This window comes from Notothenia coriiceps, unplaced genomic scaffold, assembly GCF_000735185.1.
Source record: "Notothenia coriiceps isolate Sejong01 unplaced genomic scaffold, NC01 NC01_scaffold00037250, whole genome shotgun sequence".
In the NCBI taxonomy this organism is placed as follows: domain Eukaryota; kingdom Metazoa; phylum Chordata; class Actinopteri; order Perciformes; family Nototheniidae; genus Notothenia; species Notothenia coriiceps.
In genome coordinates, this window is record NW_011369951.1 from 12,024,038 (window position 1) to 12,035,633 (window position 11,596).

Consider the following 11,596-nt stretch of genomic DNA (forward strand, 5'->3'; position numbering starts at 1 on the left):
CAGAAGACTCGAAAAAACACTACGAGACAGAAGTTTTCGAAACCGTTTATGGTCTCCGATATTTCCAGTCCAACGCCGACTGCATGCACAGCGTTAGAAAATCGGGCCTTCAAAATAAAATGTTGACCTTTTCCCCCCAAAAAAAAAGAATTCCAATTTTTTTGTTTTTGTTGTTGTTCACTCACACATCCACGACCCATTCAAAACGGGTCCGCGACCCACTTTTGGGTCGCGACCCACCAGTTGAGAACCACTGATTTAGATAATGGATAAAGAAAATTAAAAAAGCGACTCATGAGTGACATGTAATTTATAGACATTATCTGTAGGGGCTAGATACAGACATACTCCACACTCTGCTTCAAACCTGAGAGCGGCCAAAACAAAAGCCCACTCCTTCGCTGATTACTGATTTGCCCAAAGATAAATGCCTTGTTCTAGGAAACATCAAAGAGCTTAGAGTGAGAAACACAGCTTCACTTCCTCTCTTCATGGTTTCTCAGATGTTACAAAAAAGTAAGCTTCCAGTTGTTTCTTGAACCCTGGAAGGAAAACATCCCCTTTCGATGCACTTTGATTGTTAGAGAGCATCCGTTTCTCTGCATTCGAGAAATGTTTTGATCTTGTGTCATTTGTACCTTGAGCATTTCATGTCGATTTCTATTTCTGGGAATATCGGCAGGAGGGTCATTAAGTCATTTGATAACTTTACAGGCATGTGGTCTAGTCAGTGAGCCAAGTAACAATGTTTTTTTGATTGCTGACGCGTTTACTGAGGGTATCTTTTATAAAGAAATCCATATCTCTGCCACCTCCAAGATGGATTTCTCTGCGAATTATTTGCCAGTGTCCTTGGAAAATTGCAGGATTATTGAAAAAATAAACAATTTCACACGGTACTGTCAACTAAATGTGTTGTGTATCAGTTTTAGTAATTCCTCTATGACATTTGGCTATATAACAGTCACACTAAAATCATACCATATTATCATGCTATCATATCAAAATGCTATCATTGACAATGATAATGTTAACATGTACAATGTTTACTTTATTCATCATTTTAGTTTAGCATACCTTTTTTAATGAGTTAACTTAAGCCTTGTGTTATTGTTGAAATGTGCAGGTTGTTCTTACATGTAATTTCTACAGATAACACGATAAATTACTCACACCATTTGAACAGCTAAATGTGTCTGTGAAACTGATATCTTTGAAGCCTGCAGCCTTGCCTGTCACACATGTGCAAAGTAATTTAATGCCTTTTATGTCTGTTTAGACATGCAGCACCTATAAATATTCACAACAACAACAACTGCAAGCACCACGGAGAAAAAAGCACCAGTCTTTAAGATAAACAAAGCAACACCTGAAATAGAAATTACAAAATGTTCCAGAAAATAATGTCATCTGTTTGTTATTCTGATCCCAGTAACAGAGACTTTGTAATATCCACCACATGGAGCAGTTAGACTTCAGGCAGCAGCGTTTGCCAAACTGACTGTTGTACTGTGACAGTTTCCTCTGACTTTGCTGGCATGCTAACCTGTGTGTGAGAAATGAGCGATGGCTCAAGCAAAGCTCACAGCCATCTGCGCTTTAGTTGTGGTACATAACATTTTGTCCTCCAGTGATTCACGTTGAGTCAATGGATCACAGAAAAGAGCTCGGGGAGGGGGGAATGAAAACTCCCACAAAATGGCTCGTTCCACACACACACAGAGCCGAGCTTTAATGAAACACTGAGACCCAGACGTAATAGTACTGTACTGCATCATATTATTTTCGAATCAATACTTTTTCAAAATATGAATTTATTATTATTATTTTTTTAATAACCATTTTTCCTCCTGGTCTCTCGCGCCCCCCCTGTCATGCCTCTGCGCCCCCCACTTTGAGAACCACTGGCTTAATTGTATATCTCCCACCTGCATAAGCACTACTAACTCAAACTAAGTAACACTGAAGACAGACTTCCTTTAAAGGGGACCGATCATGCAAAATGCACTTTTGTACGTCTTGTATACATGAATATGTGTCCCCGGTGTTCCAGGAAACTCACCAATTGTCAGAAAACACAACCCTCTCTATTTTCCTCCATACCCAAATCTCTTAAAAAGGGGCTGCAACGGATCTGATACAGACTGATCCAGATTTGAACACTTCTATGACGTCACAGAAGTGGCGCTACGGCTATTGGGCCAACTCCACCAATCAGGAGGAGACAGCCACGGACATTGCCGTTCCAAAGCGCTGGAGACGCTGTAGTACATATGCCAGGCCTGTAGATGGTGCTGTTCTCACAGAATCAGCCCATGCAAAGACAGTGTTAAATTGAGCGAAATGAGGAATGGCTAAAATGCATGATCTGTTTGGTATTTTGAAAAATAAAAAGTATAAATATGCCTTATATAGGTATGGTCCTACACTATATTATTCAAATATAGCATGATAGGTCCACTTTAAAACATGAATAAAGCTAAATGTATATAAAGTTCAAGCTGCTATTTTCAAGTTGTTTTGAATCTGTGTGACTTCCTGTTTACATTGAGTGATTCTTAACTACTTTACACAAACTGAGTGAAGCAATAGCTTTCTTGCCTCACATGGTTCAGATTACAGCGATGCCGCCTGAGAGGCAGAGAGGAGTTCACTCAGGATTCATAATGCACTTTGCACCAGCCTCTTTCCTGCAGGTTGTTCCACATTTAAGGGTTTTTCAGGAAGGAGATGTAGCCGAAAGATACTTCACTAATGCATTAGTAAAAACCTCATCAATATGGAAGGCCAACTAAGGTTTAGAAAACTAAAATCTGTCTTGAATTCCTGCATTTCTTTTATATATAAGAATGTTGTTGCTGTTGTTTTTACTAAATAGGCTAAACCAGTGATTAAGGTTACCGCATGGGCTGCGTATGAGTCACCCCCCTCTGAAAATAGGCCACTTGTACTACAGAATAAGCAAATACTTTTGTCTTTTTGCCAGTTAAGCAGTTCTTTTAACTTAGAGCTCGTTTTTCACATGTGGCACTTAACTCTGTGTGAAACGCTGAAAAAACGATAGAGACAAATTAGTCTGGTGTCTCCATAAATAGCTGTAAAGTTTGTTTGTTGTGTCCCAGAGCTGCAGCTGCCCCGCCCCTTCCTAACACATAACTACAACCGTACTGAGCTTTTGCTAAATGATGCTCAACAACAACAACAACAACAAAAACAACTTATCGTGAGTTATTGTGATGAAAAGGTATGATTAGTTTCAAAATAGATGTCAGGGGTCAATGTCGATGTATCTCATCTGTGGGTGAGAACAGCCCTCCATGTTGTGCATCAAATTAGTGGCAGATGTTTGTTTCCGTTGTTAATCTTTTCCCTTTGAAAGCCTCTGTAATTTCAGACGGACACACCATATTGAAATACTGTCAGACAAATACTGGGCTCGTTCATGCTTTTATTGATTTGATACTTTGAGTTAGAGCACTCTTCACGGACAAATCTAACAACCTCGCTTCAGAAAACTCAGAGAACATAAACGAAAGGTGACAGAAAAGCATTTACTGACATAGATAATTTTTAAAGAGGCCGTTTGATCAATAAAGAGTGCTGAATCTCCTTTCTTACAATTTGTACATCATAAAGAAAAAGCTGGTATTACTATCCTGCATGTTTATATGTTTACGGTGGACACAATAATACATTTCATTTATTTTTTGTGATTACAACTTTTTATCTTTTAGCCATGCGTTTGCCACTAGGGATTACAATGTCGTTCTGTCTGTCAATTTAACCTGAAATATCTCAACAAAGGATGAATCCTACTGACTTTGATGATGATCTATTGCCACCAGCCAGCCATATTTTCTTTTTAACTCATCATGTAAAATATGTCAATATCTACAAACCAGATTGGCACAAAATGTGTATATTTGACATGTATGATCCCGAGACAATATTCCTCTGGGTTTGTTGATTCCTTATTTAGGTTAACATTTGTGTAGTTGGGTTAAATAACTCAAGGTTGCCATGAGAATGGATACACCCATTAATGTTCCCCTCAGGATAAACTGTAATAACTTTGGGGAACCCCTGTCTTTTCATTAAGAGTCAAACTTCCAATACTATGTAAACAAAAACCTGCAAAACTAACAACATCCCATCCTTAATGGCAAATACTTTACTCTCAAACAAGATTAAGATTGTGAAATGGTAAAAAGTAAAACCTCATAAACATCATGTCACTGAGAGTATGTTAGCATTTTAGCATGTACAAGTGATGTGTTAGATGTGGACAATATGTGGTTTGTATGTCCCTAAATAAACTGTACTGACAAAAGTTAAAGTGGATGTAAGAAGAGGAGCCTGTTGGTATCTAACTAGGGACAAAATGCATTGCAAGCAGGGAAAAAGGCAGATCAGCATTTGCTTATCCCCCTGTTCCTTCTAAACTTACAAGAAATGCAAGAAAATGTGGGATGTCTCACATGAGTGAGCACCGCAGCTCTCTGCTGCTGTGTGTGGACTGATGATGCCGCCTTTTGCAAGCCTCCTAATACACAATTTATGAATCTTAAGTCAAAACGACTAATGTACGTTCACCTTATCATGTGTAGGCCTCCAATGACTGTGTGTAATTTCATAATTCTAATGGAAGAAACCTGTGTGCATCTGATGATAAGTAAAGGCACAGAAAGATACCGTACTGTTTTTAGTTTATGAGGTTTGCAAAGGGGGGCATGGGAAGTGGACTTTTTTTTTGTCTTCCTGAAAGTTGTTGCTTTAAACTTTGTCTTTCTGACTAAACAGTTAACTGGTTGATTGTGGATCTTCTAACTTTTGGACAGAGCCAGGCAAGCTGTTTCCCTTGTTTGTTTATGCCGAGCTAAGCAAACTAACAGCTGGTTGTAGCATAATTAAAATAAAGACATTCTCAAGTAACTCTTAGCCAGAATGTGAATAAGCATATTTCTCAAAATGTATTATCTTTGAAGAGTAGAAGGATGTGGAAAAAACAAGTTTAACACTCAAGATTTACAATCTAAGATGAATGTTGCAGTGTTTGTAGAGTACAGTATATTTTTATAAATTGTATAAATTTGACATAACAAAGTGACTTTAAAGTCCCTTTAATACCGTAAGCTCCAGAAATGAATTGGAATTTAAACTGTTATCTTTTATAATACAAAAGTAGTAATATTAAAAGGGACCCACCACATTTCTTCTTCACTCTTTTTCCAATGTCTCATCTGGTGTCCCTTATTTCCCCAGTACAGCACCTAGAGGAGATACAAGAGAATACAGTTATTATATTAGTACATCATTCAAAAAAATCACATAGGTTTAGTTGTTTTGAGATATTTTTGATGTTAAATTGTTACATATTATACCTGTTAGTGCCCACGTGGAGGTTTAATGACATGGCCTCTCTGCTGTGGCTGTTTGCAGATATGTTTTCCTCATTGAGTCGTAACTCTCAAAGTGCACTGGGAAAGTTTGACACAGTTCAAATGAGGATCACCAGGTCTGAGTCGGATTTAACAAAAACTACCAGATCAAAGAACCCTGTCATGTTCAGGTGAGGAGGGGGGCAGAAGCCATCTTTAAATCTTCAGAGATTTTAAGGGACTGGCCTGCTGTCATGCAGACTCTGTTTCAGACATGCTGCGGGGGAACAAATATGAGCCGGGCAGCTGGTGAGGAGGTAAGACTGACCTCAGGACACACTGGAGGACCGCCATTCCCATCTGGACGGCAAGCCTGAGGCTCCAAATCATTCAATCTTGCTGCTCAAAACATTATCTGCATGAGAATTAGAATTTGAGAAAAGTATTACATAAAATACTAGCCCAATGGATACATGATTATAATGAATTAGTAATCAGTGATTTCATTCCTGGAATCTCATTATGTGATTTATTCGAAACGCTGTGAGAGATCTTAGGATCGTTGTCGTGTTAAGAAACAAAACAATTTTTTTTTTACCATCTAATGGACACTAAATACCCACAGTCCCACTCTTTGTTGTGCATTAAGGTGATGATAAATGACCCCAGGGAAACATGTTGGGTCACGACAAACATCTGAATAAAATAACGACCAAATATCTGCAGCCCTACGTCCCGAGGTAACACTCCAAAACAACAATAAACATATTGATAGTACCAATATTAAATCCAGTAACTTTGGTTGAAATGAAACTGCATCATCGATATTAGACTCCTTGAACCAAACTAAAGTGAGAATAAAATAAATACTTTAATATAATTGTATTTGCTCTTTTGTAGAATGTTTCAAATAATCCCAAAGGGGCACACAAAATACAAATTATCCAAATAAAACAGTGTTGAACAGTTCTTAAATGCAACATTTGGGTAACTGGAAAGAAATATAAAAAGTGAAGTAAACTGGTGCAGCCATAAAAACTTGCTTTTTACTGAACGTCAACTTTAAATTATGTCTTTCCAGCCATTTTGTCCAATTTCATGGAAGAAATTTTTTTATAATACGATTTGAAAAAATGTTTTAGGGGCTTTAAAGAGGGAATACAAAAAAAAAAATGATGTTAAAGGAGTTTAAAAAATGTGTTACTGTTACTTGTTTTTGTCTTACCACCCCGAGGATGAAAATAAATTACAATATAAAATAAGCAAAAGGCAAAAAGTTAAATATTTAGATTTGCATTTCAATAATAACGCATTTATTCAAATTAAGATTTTTTAAATGTATTAATCAACTAGGTTAATGACAAATGTGCGAATTTTAGAAACCAATCAGTTCCTGGGGAAGTTAGAAATCTAAACATTTTAATTTAAATTGAACATTGAGGCTGTTTATAGGACCATCAGGAATACAGAAATACATGTGTCTGCATTGACTCTGGATTCTAAATAACCATACTTTTGTATCATTTTGTAAGACAACTAAAAATCAATCACATAAATGTACTTCAAGAGTGCATCAGCCAAATCAAAGCGTACACCTTGACCTGCTGCATGCACCTGCCTGTGAAGCACACATCCCGTCTCTGCACTACTGAACTGGCACGACTGCCTCTGATTTGCTGTTGGCATGACAACCAGTGAGGACTGAAATGACTAGTCACATGACACAGCCAAGGTTGAACACAGACAAAGAGACGACTACATAATCATTTTTTTGCCAAGGGGGAAAGGCTTCACTACAGACAGCGATGCATAGGGAAAAAAAACAAAAAGGAAAAGGGTGCCAATAACAAGATGTTCTGTGCATATTTCCCCCCGGGACATCCAGGAGGAGCAGAATCTCTCCTCTGCCTGAAGAAGGTGTTCGGTCCAAATCACGCCCCGCACATCGTGATCCCACAGAGTGTAACAGAGCCTGGTGCGTTACGGCTCCTCTAGGAAAAGGTGGAGGAGACAAAAGAAAAACATGGTGAACATCTGCCATCTGAACCAAGGCTATGAACTGGGGCGTCATGGCAACTGTGTCCCTCAAATCTCATTGAGCGAGATGTTGGTGCATCGTGTGGCTGAGCAGCAGCAGGCCCCTGGGGCAGATATTCGGTCACGCAGTGAGAGCACGGAGGGGCACGCAGTCGTTCGCACTGCTGTCCTGCGTCCGTCCCCAGAGACCCCCTCAGGACCTTTAGACAGGCCGAGGTCTATAGTCAATAACAGGTGCTAAAATATGTATGGCTCTGTTTAAACCTACAGTCTATGGTTTAAACATGCACATGTCCTTCAGGTCACAACCCTGACTCTGGATAGAAATAACAGGATTTTAACCCTGCAAAATAAAAACCTTATCATTTGATGTGCTGCGGGAACATATCATAAAAAGGCCATATTATGGTATTTGGGGTTGTTCCTTTCCTTTATTGTGTTATATAGGTTTTTGTGCATGTAAATGGTCTGCAAAGGCAAAAACCCCAATATTCGCCTCGATTGGAGTCCTTTGTTTACTTCAATAACATAATGACATCACTATGTAACATGTCGCGCTTCTATTGGCTAGCACTTCAACACATTGTACGTGATATACTAAGGGGCGGGACATCTCTAAGCGGTTGACCAATCACAACAGAGCCGGCCAGCTAACCAATCAGAGCAGACTGGGCTCTGGTTTCAGACAGAGGGTGAAAAGAGGTGCTGCAGCACAGGCAGCATGAGAAAAATGAAGAGCTTTTTGAACAGTAGAAAAACAAAATACAGTTATACTTGCACTTCTGTTTCCCTCGTTCTAAGTCAATTGTGAATGGGTTTTTGTTTGGATCCTTGAAATGATTTCCATGGTTGATGCAAATTTTTAAAGAGCTTTTTTCAATGTTTTTGTTCTACGACATAAAATAAGTAAAAACCTCACTAGAAAAATGTTGAAGGTTTCACAAGTCAGAGTACAGAGGATGTCAGGCAAATCAAACATCACCATGCTGACTCATTCTTCAGAGGTGATGGTAAAGTCATGTGACCATGGTATAGTCTTTTTAAAGCCTAGTTAATAAAAACGATAGCATTAATGTTTCAGAAATCATAAGGTTATTTGCTGAGAAATTATTACATCAGAGTATCTGAAGAAGCCTTTTATAAGTGGAGATATCCTCTTGGTAATTACATCCTTTAAAATAATGTAAAACAGCACATCACAAAGTGCAAGTTCACACATTTAAAATGCTTGCTTGTCAGACCAAATCTTCAAATCCCCAAGCGCATTAAATTAATTAACACAGAGCAGTGTGTTAAGTGTTTCGTTACACAGTGTAATTGATATTTGCTGCTTTGATAGCCATCAGTGATTAGTATCTAATAAATAAAAGGCAACACAGATGCTGCTGTGTCTCCATGAATATGCTTTCCTGACTAATGTTATTTAGCAAACTAACTAAAAACGCCCTGTCCCTCTGCCTCACTCACACACACATGCTTTCAGTTTTAACACACAGGTGGACATAGTGATGATCAAACCTCTGATTCAAACACACTCAGACATATTTTTGATCAGAATCTGAAGGTCTCTCTTTGCACCACAGCTGCAGAACGAGTAAGAGAGTGTAATTTTCAAGGTTCAGTGATCCGAAGATGCCGCAGCTTGCTGATGTTCACCGGGTTTCTGTGGACGTCAGCTCTCAGTTACTGCGGCACAGAGACATTTTGTGTTTTAGTTTCAGTTTGCCAGCTGTTCTTTCAGCTCGAGGATTACATTTTGGAAAGTGAATGTTTAAAATGTCAGCTATTTGGGGAGAGACATTGCTCTCTGTTGAAGCCTCACTTTGAAGTGCAGCTTTTACTCTTAACGCAATCACTTGACATTCTTTGAGAGTTTGATGTGGAGATGGTTCCCACTCTGGTATCAATCGACTTATCTACCTCTCTTCTAAAAAGCCAATGTCAGTTTTTCCCAAAATGTCAAACTTTTGTTTTAAATTCAACATTTTAGAGCAAGATATTCTCTGTAGGCTGGATCTGCATTAATGCATCTCTGTGATGATGAAAAGTTTCAAGCTTCAGTTTGTTCAGCAGATCTAAACTCATCCTCACAAAGGCTTATCCTCACATCTGTGGTTATTATTCAGTCTGCGTCCACACTCTGCCGTGAGATGATTTATGTAAGCAGTCTGCATTTACCATCCACATTAAATTCAAATTTGTCTCTGCCAAAATGCAAATGGAGATAAGATAGGAAGAAGCTTGAATTACTCTTTGGATGGAACTGGGACGGCTGCAGTTAGCACAATAATAACACAAAGTAAAGCTTTTAAATCTAATTAAGAATAGAGAAAATGGCTTTTTGAAATGGGACTTTTGCAGCAAAACTCTGAATGTCTGCAATATAATTATTTAATGAGAAAATAAGTATACTTACCAGCATTCTAAGATACAGCGAAAATAAAAAATAAAATCAACTATGAAAAAATATGGACTCATAAGTAGGGTTGCAAAGGGGTGGAACATTTTCGGTAAGTTTCCAGTAAATTTCAATGGGAAGTTAAAGGTGGTTAGTTTGAGAAACCGGCTCGAGATACACTTTTTGTTATATTCCATGGAATGCTCTTAACATCCCGATAGCAATGAATATCTTAAGTGCTTTGACAAAAAATCCATAAAAAAATGTGGAAGCCGTAGTACTGTAAAAAGCACGACCAATCATCTGAGCCGGCCCGGCTAAAATAACTGGATGGCCTACCTGCCTGTCAGCCTTCCATCTGTGCACAAACTTATCTCGTGCCCTCATTGGTCATGTGCACGTTCGTGTGTGTTGGAGGAGGGGCTCTGTAAGGAAGTGGCAGATTTTTTCCAGCCGTGTATTTTCAAATTCTAGCGCACTCGAGCTGGTTTCTCCAAAATTAAACCTTTAAGCTGGGGAATTTTGGAAATATTCCATATTGGAAACATTCCATGGGAATTATGGGAATTGAGGGTAATGTAATCAAATTGTGTCATATCCAAGCATAAATATAAACATTTTGTTTTGACATTCAATTTTGAAAATTCCAAGTTTATTCCCGTTTATTCACATGGAAAGTTTCCATCTTTCAATATTCCCTGAATTTTGCAACCCTACTCATAAGACACTAGTGTAGCAAACAAATAAAAAAATAAAGAAAACATACATATTACAATACATTTCAAATTGTGAACTTTGTCTCCATCCCAAGCTCTATAAATAAAACACCATCCTAAAACACAATTTTAAACACCCTACCTGAAGAACTAATTAGCAATAAAACATGAACTGAATTTCTTTATTAATCTCATCTGAATCACATAAAAGATAAAAACTTTCCTCTGCATGGAAACCATTAAAACTCCACTGATCAACATGGGAGGACCACCGCTGGGCGACTTAAAAAACCTGATATCATATAATATCATCTTTTTAAATACATAATAGTCAAAACCTGGCGCCCACATTACCCACAATGCAACTTAACCACCAACATTCAGAGATTCAGGTGTGTTATGTTAATAGCGACGAATGCAGCCTCAAGTAGGTATCAGAGTGGCTCCAGATGTATTTTATTTACAAACTCATGTCTTTAGTACGGCAAATGTGCAACACCGGCCTAAAAAGCTTAGGAGAAACGATCTGCAATTTCAAAAATATAAAAACCCAAATTTGCCAAAACACCTGAAAATGAAGAAACATATTCACCAACTTGGCAACACATTTGCAGCTTTTAGAAAACAAAAACAAAATGTGACAAATACAAAATGAAAACACATTTCCACTGTTATACAAGCTTTTTCACTTATATAACAGTATTCAATAACACCTAAAAATGTACGTACCAAAACTAAATGTCTTTGATTGCTGTAACTGAACGTATACGAGATCTCCGAGTTGAAGTGAAATTCTGTTTGACACAAGGCACTGCATTTACATTTTTCCATCAGAGACAAAATGATCATAATGTATGGCTGCATGTAACATCACAGGAGGGTACTTAAATGTACTATATAATAAATGAGAGTTATATGAAGACAGTACGTGGGAGGAATATGACAGCATGTTTCCAGGATATGAACATAATGTGTTATAGTGAGATAAATTGGGCCGGCTGAGGTGGATCTGAGGGACCGGGGGGGGTTGGTAGAGGATGAGGAGGTCAGTGAGGTAGGGGGGGGGG